This window comes from Nicotiana attenuata, chromosome 7, assembly GCF_001879085.1.
Source record: "Nicotiana attenuata strain UT chromosome 7, NIATTr2, whole genome shotgun sequence".
Taxonomy (NCBI): Eukaryota; Viridiplantae; Streptophyta; class Magnoliopsida; order Solanales; family Solanaceae; genus Nicotiana; species Nicotiana attenuata.
The window spans coordinates 86,508,447-86,521,859 of NC_031995.1; positions in this window are offsets into that span (position 1 = coordinate 86,508,447).

A 13,413-nucleotide genomic window follows, 5' to 3' on the forward strand; every position below is an offset into this window, starting at 1 on the left:
TTTAGTTCGTGAGGCTATGGATAAACTTATTCTTCAAATTTTTTTGAAATCCGGGCACATAGGCCCAAGGGAATTTTTGTCAACTTTCCGATCGGGGTTAGGAATTGTTATAAATTGGGTTAGTATGAGTAGTTTATCGTATATTAATGGATTTGCATAACTATTGGCTAGTTTTGGAGCGTTGTGCATCAATTTGAGTTTTAGAAGGGCGTGAAGGCCGGTTATGGATCTTCGGAGCGAGGTGAGTCTCCTTTCTAACCTTGTAAGAGGGAATTGTTCCCATAGGTGAAATAATTGGTTATCTGCTCCTAATTGTGGGGGCTACATACGCACGAGGTGACGAGAGTCCGTGCGTAGCTGCTATTATGCTATTGTCCGGGTAGTTAGGATCCAAAAACATGTTATACTTGGATTGTTTGTGAACCTATTGATAGCTTGAACTGGCTAAATCACATCGAATTGGTAAATGAATTTTTAAATAGATAAAATTTTATTTTTCTTAAATGGCTAAAAGAGGATTTATTTTCATTGGATAATTACTCCATGTTGACTTCTTGATTAACTGTCTGTGTGTTTATTTTTTGAACGGGCCGAACGCCTCGGCAGATTAAGTAGATGCATCTATGGTTCGTGCCGTTCGACCCTCGGCCGTGCACAGTTTATTTTCTGTTGGAGCGGGCCGTACGCCTCGGCATGATTTGTGCTATGCTTGTGTTGCTTGCCTTGAAACGTATTAAAGTTGTTATAGCCTCTTTTCGGCTTGAGAATAATTGTATAAATGATGAAAAGGAAATGTGGAAATTTCCTACAAAAGGAAGAATTATTTATTTGCTTCAACCTATCGAATTATAATCATGTTTATAAAAATCCACGATTTAACATATTATTGATATATCATTATTGGACCTCTAGTAAGAAGCCGACCATCTCGTCTCTACTTCTTCGAGATTAGATGGGATACTCATTGAGTACACGTTATTTTTGTACACATACTACACTTCTGTGCATTTTTATTGCACATGCATATGTAACCCCACCGGCTTACGGGGCATAGCATCATGGATGATACTGGACTAGGTGAGTTGCACTTCTCGAGGTGGCCCGCAGCTAGTATAGCCCCTTCCAGTGTATTGTATTTACTTTTTGTCCAGTGTATTCCGGACAACTGTTGCACTTTATTTGGTTTTTCTTAGAAATTGCTTATGCACTTGTGACACCGGGTTCTGGGATGGTTTGAAGTATTTTTGTATTAATTGCTTATCATTTAATTTGAATTGAAGCGATTATCTTTTTATTTATAAAAATGGAGGAAAGTCATAGATTTCAAGAGTATTAAAACGAGAATTTAATTAAGTAATTTGGTTCGCTTGCCTAACGGTAGTGTCCGGCACCATCACGACCCTTAGTGGATTTTGGGTCGTGACAACATGGTATTAGAGCACTAGGTTCCTAGGGTCTCACGAGTCATGAGAAAGTCTAGTAGAGTCTCACGGATCGGTACGGAGACGTCTGTACTTATCCTCGGGAGGCTGCAGGATTGTTAGGAGTACTTCCCTTCTTGATTCCTTATCGTGCGATTTGATCCTTGGAGGCATATGCCTTTAATTCATTCCTACTCAATCTTATGATATGCGAACTGCTTGTTATAAATCGAGAATTGAATAACCGTAATGGTACTACAAATGTAATACGGGATGTTTCTCCCGATATAGCTAATCGGATTATTATCGTCGCTTTGTAGAAGGATATTTTATTGTTTCAGCCCAGTAGCGGTACTTCTGAGGGTTCTGAGGCTAGGCACAAGCTGCCATGATGCTTATGAATGGTTGTTCCGCAGTAGTGATATGATGGTAGGATATTTGCCTACGTGTCGGGGCGGCGAATGACTTGAAGGGAGGTTGACTCAGTGCATAATCTAGAGATTTCGTATTTTATTCTCGGCAGGGAAAGGCAATCAGACTAAGAATGGTCAGATGTGGGCTGGTAGAGTAATAAGACTTGGTAATTGCGGGCGTGGTGGAGTTTTCTTCTATGATGAGGTGTTGTTGTCCTTATTGAATGTCCTAAGTTCGTCGGTGTTATGATCTTCTACAATTCGCCTCTGGACCAGGATATTGCGGGTTAGTATTGAAGAAACGACTGTTAGATATCGTGGGGTGTGGTGGTTCAGGATTGAATCAGTGTTCCTAATGTTGACGGCTCGAGAAAGGTGATCTTCAGAAAGGTTTAAAGTTAGTAGCGATTTGTGGGTTCAAGTGCTACGAAGATAGATTTTATTTAAGGCAACAATTGAGCAGCAAAGTATGAGGAAGGACATGTGGGAAGTATCAGGCGGTGTTTAAAACTTCTAGAAGGCCAGGGGTAAGAAGCGCATGTCGTGTAGTTGATTAAAGAAGCGGGTTTGCCCAAAATGGGAGAGTGGTGGAGTTGCATATGGGCTTGGTGGTAGGATGACTACGCACCTTAAGGAGAGTTTGGAATGACTTAGGGATTTTAGTGATTGATGATTGGGGTCTACAGATTTAACTTGAGGTATGGGCCATTATGCGGCAGGAGATTTCATATAGCGGGAAGGAGCTGCTTGAATGAAGAAGGATACAACATAGCTTTGAATTGGAAGAATGCTGCCGCACATTTAATTGATGTCCACGAGGGGTGAATGGACTTGTGCAGCTGGAGAGTGAGCTCAGACTCAAGATGGGTTATTGATGTCGTAATGATTGTACCCTGTGCAGCAGGGTTGGAAGATGTCGGGGAGTGATTTTTACAGGTGGGTTATTCCTATGAGCAAGTTAGCGGCCGCGTGATTGGCGGGGCTTCTACAAAGAATTCCATTGGTTATGCAGCGAAGGCATCGGTCGTGTGAATGTTGTTGATGATTCAGAGTATAAAAAAGGGGTTTCTACAGTAAGATATCGAGAATTTTGGCAGTTGATTGTGCAAGGTTATGTCAATAAGAGATTGAGAATCCTGGTGAACTCCAGAGTTGTGTAATAGTGGCTTCTAGCTAAGTGGGAGAATCCCACTGTCTATGATTGGGTTGCATGGTTAACTACTTGCGAGGTTTCTGGTTATTAGCATATTGATGGGCTATTTCAGCTACGGGAAAAGACTATAAGTGGTAAATTGAGCAGGGAATTGTTAAAGGTGTGCTATGGTTGGCCTTATTGGCTCATGTACAGATTTGGAAAGGATTCAGGATTCGTGCTTTGTATGGATACGGGATCCAAGGGAAGTGATTCGGCTGGGTGATTTGCCGAGAGGGTATTCATGTGATAGAAGATTCATGGAGTTTATTACATTTGGGGCCAAGTCAGAGTGGGTGGCTCTCAACAACGGTCCTAGTGAATTCAAAGGATAAGGTGTGATGCCTAACGATTTCGAGCCTAAGGTAGGGTTAAGAATCAAGTTTGATAGCAGCCTGTGAGAAGAGGCACATAATGTTCTATAATGTTTTGGCTTGCGATATAGCATTTTGGAGGTACAAAATGGTTTGTGGGATTTAAGACAACATGGTCTCGTGATTTAGGGTCGTTCAGGATGAGTGCGGATGAAGTGTGTTAAGTGTTGAATGGAGTTATCATTGTTTCTATGACAATCAAGGATAAATTGGAAGAAGAGGGATTGGTTAGACGTAGTCGAATTGGCGTGTTGCTGGTAGTGAGCAGTTCTTTCAGCGTGATCGAGTTACGCAAGTGAATTGTGACGGTGCGTACGAAGCTTGTCGGCCGCCGTAGTTGGTGGTATTCTGAAAGTATTCTACTGTTGTGACCTGATATGTGCAGGTGGGCCCCGGAAGGGCTATGATGGCTTAGACCACTACTTAGAGGTTTGCATATTCTATGGTTATGAGAATTTACATGCGTGTTGCTATGGTTCTCCTGAAGTGAGTTAAGTGAAAAATTTTATATGATGAAGTGTTAACCTAATAGTGGTTCCGAAGTTGTGATGAAAAACGTGTTCTATCATATGATGGCATGTTGGGTGCAATAAGTGGTGTGGAATTTGAAGTGAAGATCAAGGTAGTAGTTCGATTTTGGCAAGGATGTCACGAGCTCGGATGAGTAGGAAAAGAGTTTCGATGTTTAAGGTAAATTGGTATTGTCTTCAGCGTCACCTGAGATCGTTATTTTGTAAGGAAGGCCTTGCATACTGGTTCAGGATTTTTGATCGCTTTTTAGCATTAGTGCGGCCGGTGGTCTGGATGTACAGACCTGTTATTTGATACGGAAGGTTGTGTGAGTGTGCCCCGCGGGAAGGTTGTATTAGTGTGGCATGTAGTCACTTGATTGATTGAAGAATTAAACCAAGTATGAAGATTGTGGGGATATCGTTAACTTGAGAATTATGCCTGGAGGGCACTCAGTTTATTGGGTTGTGGACTGTGGAGGATTATTCCGGTTATGATGGTTGATCTTGTGTGTTATGAGAAAAACGGGGGTCATTATGGACCTTTGAAAGGTTATTAGCCTAATTCAGTGTGATATTCAGTACAGTTCCCCATATCTATTTTTATGTGGTTTGCTTCCTATTTCCTGAGGAAGCTCATATTAGTATGTTGACCGCATCGCATGTATGATTCGCGAGCGGGGTAATTGGACTTCCTTTTTCAGAGTTTGTTTTCCTTTTGTATCGCATTCTAATTGGTAGCCTATTGGCACATTGTGGCATCATATGAGACTTTTGATTATGTCCGGGGTGGCTTATTTCCCGAGCAGTTCGTACTGGGTGAGACGAAATCATTAGATTTAGGATCAGTGCAATCTGACCATATGAAGTATATTAAGGAGCTAAGACCATTATTTGGTTCAGAATGAGGTGATGGTTCTTGTCAGGAGTATAGACCCAATGATTTGTTGATTTGGCAGTCGGCTATGAATTTCTACACATCTCTTCCGTCACAACGGTATTGTAAGAATTAGAGCAAGACCTATGTAGGTCATAATGTGCAATGGGAGCATCAGATTCGTGGAATTTTGATTAAATTGATCAGAGAATGTTATTGTGGTCCTATGAGTAAAATGGTGCAAGGTGTGAATTCAGCTAAGGTATGCAGTCATGTCTTGGTAATGCGTGTAGTGATTGATATGATGAGCGTATATTAGAAACAGGTCGGGCATAGAATTCTGGATGTTGGAATTAGGCTCTAAGGCTTATTTGCTTGAATAAAAGAAAATATCTTCACAATTGGTCGAGCTAATGTGCTCAACGGAGTTGTGGTAGCCCGGGAAGGTGCATGAGGTTTTAATAGTGATTTTAGACTACTTTAGTGTAGTTCTCAACACGTTCAAGGACGAACGTACGTTTAAGTGGGAGAGAATGTAACGACCCGACCGGTCGTTTTGAGCCCTAGCGCGTCATTCAGCAGTTTGAGGCCATGAGCAACTTCATTTAAGGTATTACGACTTGTACGCGTGGTCGGAGTTGAGTTTAGGGAAGTTCGGAGTTGATTTGGGAAGAAAATTCTCATTTCGGAAGCTTAGTTGAAAGAATTAACTAGGACGTGATTTTTGAGTAAACGACCTCGGAATCGGGATTTGAAGGTTCCAGCAGGTTCGTATGATGATGTCGGACTTGGGCGTATGCCCAGTTCGGGTTTTGGATAATCCGGGAGTGTTTTGGCGCCTATTGTGGAAGTTAGCATTTTGGAAGAAATTTCATAAGTTTGGCTTGATGTGCATTTCAGTGTTATTAATGTCCGTTTGGGATTCCAAGTGTGTGCACAGCTCCGTATGATGATTCTGGAGTTGGGAGCGCGATCGGAAGTGAATTCGGAGGTCCGTAAGTCATTTTGGAGTCATTTGGCTAAAGATAGAAATTTGAAGGTTTTTGAGAAGTTTGACCGGAAGTGGACTTTTTGATATCGGGGTCAGAATCCGATTCCGAAAGTTGGAGTAGGTCCGTAATGTCGAATATGACTTGTCTGCAAAATTTGAGGTCAATCTGACGTGATTTGATAGGTTTTAACATCGAAAATAGAAGTTTGAAATACTAAAGTTCATAAAGCCTGGATTGGAGGTCGATTCATTTTTTAGCGTTGTTTGATGTGATTTGAGGCCTTGAGCAAGTCCGTAATGTGTTTTGGGACTGGTTGGGGTCCCGGGGGCTCGGGTGGATTCCGGGTGGTTAACGGATCGAATTTGGGTAAAAAGATGCTCCTGGTATCCGATTTCCTTCTTCGCGAACGCGGAGGGAGTCTCGCGAACGCGGAGGGAGTCTCGCGAACGCGAAGAGGAAAGTGGGAGGCTACTAGCTTTGGCCTTCGCGAACGCGAAGAGGGAGTCGTGAACGCGAAGGGGTGGGCTGAGCTGCTATGCGAACGCGAGGAGGAGATCGCGAACGCGTAGAAGGAAAAAGCTGGGCTAGGGATCTTTGGCCTACGCGAACGCGAGGCCTTGAACACGAAGGGCTAGGTGACTGGCCTTTGCGAACGTGAGCGAAAGGTCGCGAACGCGAAGAAGGGCGGACCTGGGCTGGGCAGAATGTTTAAAAATCGGGGTTTGAGTTGATTTCACCCATTTTTCTCTCAGCTTGGGCTTTTTTTGGAGCTTTTAAAGGGGGAGTTCCGTCATTCTTCATGAGGTAAGTAATTTATGCTAGTTTTGAGTTAAATACAAGGTTTATATATGGATTTAGACATGGAAATTGGTGAAAAACTTGGGGTTTGAGGGAAAACCTAAAAAAGTAGTATTCCTGGATTTTGACACGATTTTGGGTATGGAATTTAGAGAAAATTATATATTTGAGTTCGTGAGGCTATGGGTAAACTTATTCTTCGAAAATTTTGGAAATTCGGGCACGTGGGTCTGAGGGAATTTTTGTCAACTTTCCGATCGGGGTTAGGAATTGTTATAAAATGGGTTAGTATGAGTAGTTTATCATATATTAATGGATTTGCATGACTATTGGCTAGTTTTGGAGCGTTGTGCATCAATTTGAGTTTCGGAAGGGCGTGGGAGGCCGGTTATGGATCTTCGGAGCGAGGTGAGTCTCCTTTCTAACCTTGTAAGAGAGAATTGTCCCCATAGGTGAAATAATTAGTTATGTGCTCCTAATTGTGGGGGCTACGTACGCACGAGGTGACGAGAGTCCATGCGTAGCTGCTATTATGCTATTGTCCGGGTAGTTAGGACCCAAAAGCATGTTATACTTGGATTATTTGTGAACCTATTGATAGCTTGAACAGCCTAAATCACATCGAATTGGTAAATGAATTTCTAAACAGATAAAACTTTATTTTTCTTAAATGGCTAGAAGAGGATTAATTTTTATTGGATAATTATTCCGTGTGGACTTCTTGATTGACTGTTTGTGTGTTTATTTTTGGAATGGGCCAAACACCTCGGCAGATTAAATAGATGCATCTATGGTTCGCGCCGTTCGACCCTCGACAGTGCACAGTTTATTTCTAATGGAGCGGGCCGTACGCCTCGGCATGATTTGCGCAATGCTTGTATTGCTTGCCTTGAAACTTATTAAAGTTGTTATAGCCTCTTTTCGGATTGAGAATAATTGTATAAATGATGAAAAAGAAATGTGGAAATTTCCTACAAAAGGAAGAATGATTTATTTGCTTCAACCTATCGAATTATAATCATGTTTATAAAAATCCTCGATTTAACATATTATTGATATATCATTATTGGAACTCTAGTAAGTGTCGAAGCCGACCATCTCGTCTCTACTTCTTCGAAATTAGATAGGATACTCATTGAGTACACGCATGCTACACTTCTGTGCATTTTTGTTGTACAACATATGTACCCCCAGCGGCCTACGGGGCGTAACAACATGGATGATACTGGGACTAGGTGAGTTGCACTTCTCGAGGCGGACCGCAGCTAGTATAGTCCCTTCTAGTGTATTGTATTTACTTTCTGTCGAATGTATTCCGGACAGTTGTTGCCCTTTATTTGGTTTTTCTTAGAAATTGCTCATGCACTTGTGACACCGGGTTCTGGGATGGCTTGAAGTATTTTTGTATTAATTGCTTATCATTTAATTTGAATTGAAGCGATTATCTTTTTATTTATAAAAATGGAGGAAAGTCATAGATTTCAAGAGTATTAAAACGAGAATTTAATTAAGTAATTTGGTTGTCTTTCCTGACGGTAGTGTCCGGCGCCATCACGACCCTTTGTGAATTTTGGGTCGTGACATTTTTGTTGAAGCCGAATACAAGCACAGGGCCAACGCAGTGGAATTAAATATAGAACGTACCTTCAGCCTCAAGTGTTGTAGAGTCGCCTTGAAAAGCTGTGACAAAAAAACCTAGGAGCCTTCTAGCCCGTGCCTATCGTTGGATGCCAGACTGATGGAGTCACAGGCGTATTTATAGGTAAGCTAGGGACTCTTAGGCAAATACTTTAGCCCTAGGGATTTCTCCATAANAGGTAAAAACGTTTTGATTAGTAAATTTTACTTTTTAGAAAGTTTTAGAAAACTAAATCTTTGAACTTATTGTTTCGTAGTAAATTAATTATGTACTTTAATTTAAGTTTAAGAAAGTTTTTACTCATTACTTGAACTTTAGTACCATACTATGTAATTGACATGACATGGGTACAAGACACTTTATTTTGCCGATAAATCCGACCTTATGCATAAGAATTTTTAATCCATAAAAATAAGAAAGATTAGCTATATTTATTTCTAATTTTATGTGATTTTTGTATTTGACTTGTCACGAAATTCAAAAAGAAAGACTTTCAAAACTTATACTTTGACACATGATATATATATTTTTGTTGCTATAAAATCAGTTAATTAAGCGTAAATAAAAAATGTAAATAAATTTATTTTAAATATATAAAATATTATTTATGTTAAGACAAATTAATAAGAAAAATATATCACATATATGATACTATATTAAACAAGTAGATAGGGAAAGTCGTCGGTGCGTCGAATATCACTCTGTGGACTTATAAAACCCACTATGGGGAAGTATGGTGGCCCAAGTCTATTAACTGGGCTTTGTTAGGTTGACACTAGGCCTGCCTTTTTCTATGAGATCTTTACGCAAATAGTCGGTCCTATTCATTATTTGCTTCTTTTAATGAGATTTTTATATTGTTGGGCTCTTTATAAAATAGTATTTATATTAATATTACTATATTTGGATTATTTCAATAATAGCACATTTTATTACAAATGCAGCATATATAAATAAAGTACTAGTATTTAATAACGTATTTATTTTCTACCTCCTCCTAAAAATAAGGGATTATGTTTACTTGACATATTTTCTTTTATTTATGTCTTAGAAGTCATTCCCATCACTAAATTACCAACTCAAGAATTAAATAAAATATTTCTTTCTCTTCATACTTTTTATTCTTCAATGATATATAATTTGGTGTATTATACATACTATCATCACTTGCCACACGACCAAGCATTCAAGAATAAAAAATAATCTGATATGTTGTCATTGCTCATCGGTATGGCAAATTTTTCCAAATATTTTATACAACATGTCTGTTTTAAAATATTACATTTTAAGTATAAACATTTATATATACTTATAGTATACCAAAAATATTACATAACAACATTTGAATTAAAAACATATCTTATTTATACGATATTTTATAATGAAATTATACCTCTAAAGTATATTTATACAAAGGGGATTTCTGGTAGTTCTTTTTAATATTTTATTTTTATGTTGGACAGTTTTATTTTTTTAGCAAAATATACATTTACTATATTTATTATATACTATATTGTAAAAGTTTTATATAATTTTAATATCCCTTCAATAAAATAAATTATCATTAACTGAAATTATACCATGAATATAATGTAAATTCAGGTTCCATCAATATATATTTGTATAAAAGAATATAATATAAATTATACTATGAATATTGTATAAATATAATATCAATTTATTTCACCTAAAAACAAAATTAAAAGGAAGATAAAAGATCAGAAAATAGGAGAGTTAATATGTTAGTAACTTGACTCCTATAATCTTGAATGAATATGTATAATTTATGTTATGGAAAATAAGAGAGTCTAAATAGAAGAAAAGAAAAGATAAATGTTAAAAGAGAAATCCCTATAAATAGACAAAAACAACTGGAAAAGATAATTAGTTCCTACAAATAAGCAAAAAGACGTTACAGTTCTTTTAAGGATTGACATTAATTATGTGCTACTTTTGTTAATTACTTAGATGCCATTTTGTTAATTACTTATTACTGCCATGACTCTGCTAAATTTTCTTAATTACTGCCTACTTATGTTTTTTGCTCAAAAAAGAAAGGGATTTGAAAGAGAAGTCTTGTTGGGTTGTCTTAATTAATTTCCCATAGGAGGGATTTGAAAGAGAAGTCTTGTTGGGCTGTCTTAACTAATTTCCCATAGGCCCAATTTATTTGTTCCCATTACCCGTCCAAACTGGCCCAGACCCGTCTCCCCTACCCGGTCCGCCTTTCTCAGTGACCAAACGACTCCGTTTTATATCGTTTAATCTGAGCCCTCGATCTCCCTCGTTCAAACGGATGGAAACTGAGGTGCTTGACAGTATAAAACTGTCTGAAGGGTTTGACCCCCCCTCCTTCCATCTCTCTCACCCCGTTTCTCATCAGAGATCACTCCATGAACCCTAGAGCACCGCCCTAAATCTACACCATCTCTGGCCGGCGGTGCCACCTTTAACCAGCCCCAAATTCACACCCCAAAACCGCCATGGCCTCGTCTTTCCCAATCCCCAGCCAATTTCCCTAGAATCTTTCCAGAACTCTTCGAATCTCAAACCTAAGTTCGAAACCCTAAAACCCCAAATCGCCATATCTTTGATTCTGTGGCATGCATCGACCTAGGCTTCTATTTCTTTCAAGTTTGAAGTTTGATTCAACGCAAATTGATGTTGTTCATTTGTTCTTGACAAAGAACAAATGATTAACATTAGTTTCGTTTAGATCAATGTCTCCAGTTTGTTTCGAGTTTGATTTGGTAAGTTTTCTTCATCTCTTTGTCCGTTCTTGTTGCTTCACCATCTGTTCCTCTTCTTTTCTCCTCCTTTTCTCTAGTTAGTTTTTACTTTGATTGAAATTTGACAAAGGTTTGTGGTCGGATTTATTCCGTTCATTTTTCAGTTTTTCGTTTCCATTTTTAAAGGCTGTGCACTGATTTTGTTCATTCACCTGTTTATTTTTATGTTTAAACTTCTGATTCTGTCCCTTCTTGTTTTAGTTTTGTAGTCAGTCTAATTAGGTTTGCTTCAATTTGAATATGTAGTTAGTTCTAGCTCATAATTTAGTTTAAAAGGAGTCAGTCTTTTAATTTTAGTTTTTAGTTTTAAAAGCATTCGAGTCATTACTTCTTCTGCTTCTCATGAATTACCAAATGGATTCCTGATTGGTTTTGGGCCTTGGGGTTAATTTTGACCCACTTTCAAGGGGCAACCCATTCATTATGATTAGGTCTTGGGTCAATTTGACCCGTTTGGTTTCAAGGGTAAATAATAGGGGTTTAAGGGTTAGTTTAGGAATTATAGGCTAGGGAATCTTGTATAACAGACTGGGAAAACTTCTAGGAAGGTAGGTTTGGGGCTGTTTTTCAAAAACTAATTTTAAATTAAGGGTACAGTAGCAAAAACGAAAATTCCAAAAGGATTAAAGAGCAAACTGAACTCATTTCTGCTGTCCTAAAGCTTGCCTATAAAGGCATTGTTTCTTAACTCCCAAGTCAGATTATAGAGAATTCAAGGGACTAAAAATACTGAAAATTGAAAACGGCTAAGCCTCTTTAAAAACTCAAAAATACTGAAATTGGCTAGAGGTTTTCTGGGTTCAGGTTATTTGTTTCTTTTGGTTGATTAGAGTTCCTAAAGGTTTCCAAGTCGTGCATCTGGGTTAAGAAGGTTTTAAGGTGATTTGAAAGCTTGGTTTTGAGTTGCTGGTTTATTACTATTCTATAGCTGGATTTTAAGTGTCGACGCCCCATTTTTCTAAAGTGAAATTGGGTTTACGACATTCGGGAAGACAACTCTATTCTCGTTTGGGAATTGAATTTTGGATTTGAAGAGTCGCCACCTAATGATTAAGTGTATTAGGACACTAAGGGTTTTGAGTTGGAAAACCAGAGTTCGGGTAAGGGCTAGAAATTATCTCGAGGGGAAGGTGTTAGGCACCCCTCAAGATCCACTAGTGTGGTTCCTGGCCATGCTATGTTGTGACTTTAATGTAAATAAGTATGCAAATAAATTTACACATAAGGGTTGCTAACAAGTATGTTGGAATTTATAAACAAAGAAGAAAAAAGGATAATGCAGTAAAAATAAAAATAAAGGGGAGTTATGGGTAATTGAAAAGACAGAATTTATTGATATTAAACAAAGTAACATAGGGAAAGGGGTCCTAGGTTTATAAATCACATGGATCATCCACACAACACCGGTAACCAATCGACACGTAGTGTTATCGTGTGATCATCATCTCCATGTCTACCCCTCCCACCCCGTTTAAGGTATTAAGCGCGGAATGGTATCGTTGCTTATTGCAGCTATTACCCGTCCCAGTCCTATTAGTCCCGGAGGCATATATGACTACGAATCCTAAAGGGAAGGGATGTTGGGCTTTTTGTAGTTTCAAAGGTAAAAATTCTAAGGCAACAGTCAAAACACATATAGCAAATCTGGGAAAAGCACATAAACAAATAAAGCTCAAACAGGCCTCCTTAGATCAAAGAAAATCACATAGCTTAGCACGTCTTTACATGTACTGATTAGGTCGAAATTTATGCTTAGCGTTAGGCAGGCTGGTTCATTACATATTTTCAGGCAAGAAATTCGCATTAGGCTTGCATGGCTGCAACTTATCGAAGGCCAACATAATTAATTAACTACATGCTTGTTTGCCTACGTGATGACCTATAGACATGGCATCTACAAGTTGAGAAACAATGCATACCGATTTAGGAAAAACATTATCAGCTATTGATGGAAGGCGAGTTTCAGCAAGTGACCATGAATTTTATAACTGGTAATTCATTATTACTACGGGTCTTATACTTATAACAAGTAAGGCGATTCAGATTTGATTAATTCTTATAGGCATACTTTCTACGCGTTTGTCGGCTTTAGAACACATTTGAAGACATAATAAAAATGCAGAAACCCTATAGGCATGACATCTAAATGCTGGATTTTTGCATGAACATGACATCTGATTGCTTCATTTTGATTATTACGACCTATAAACATGTTTGCCTAGCGAGAAGTGGATATGTCAAAATTAGAAAGGACTTGCAGACATGTTTTTTTTTTCTGCGCATGTGCGTCCTATAGACATGGTATCTATATGTGAGAATGCAGAAATCCTATAAACGTGTTATCTACATATGAGGATGCTGAAATTAGAAATCCCTATAGGCAGGTTATCTTACATGCGAAAATTCCTA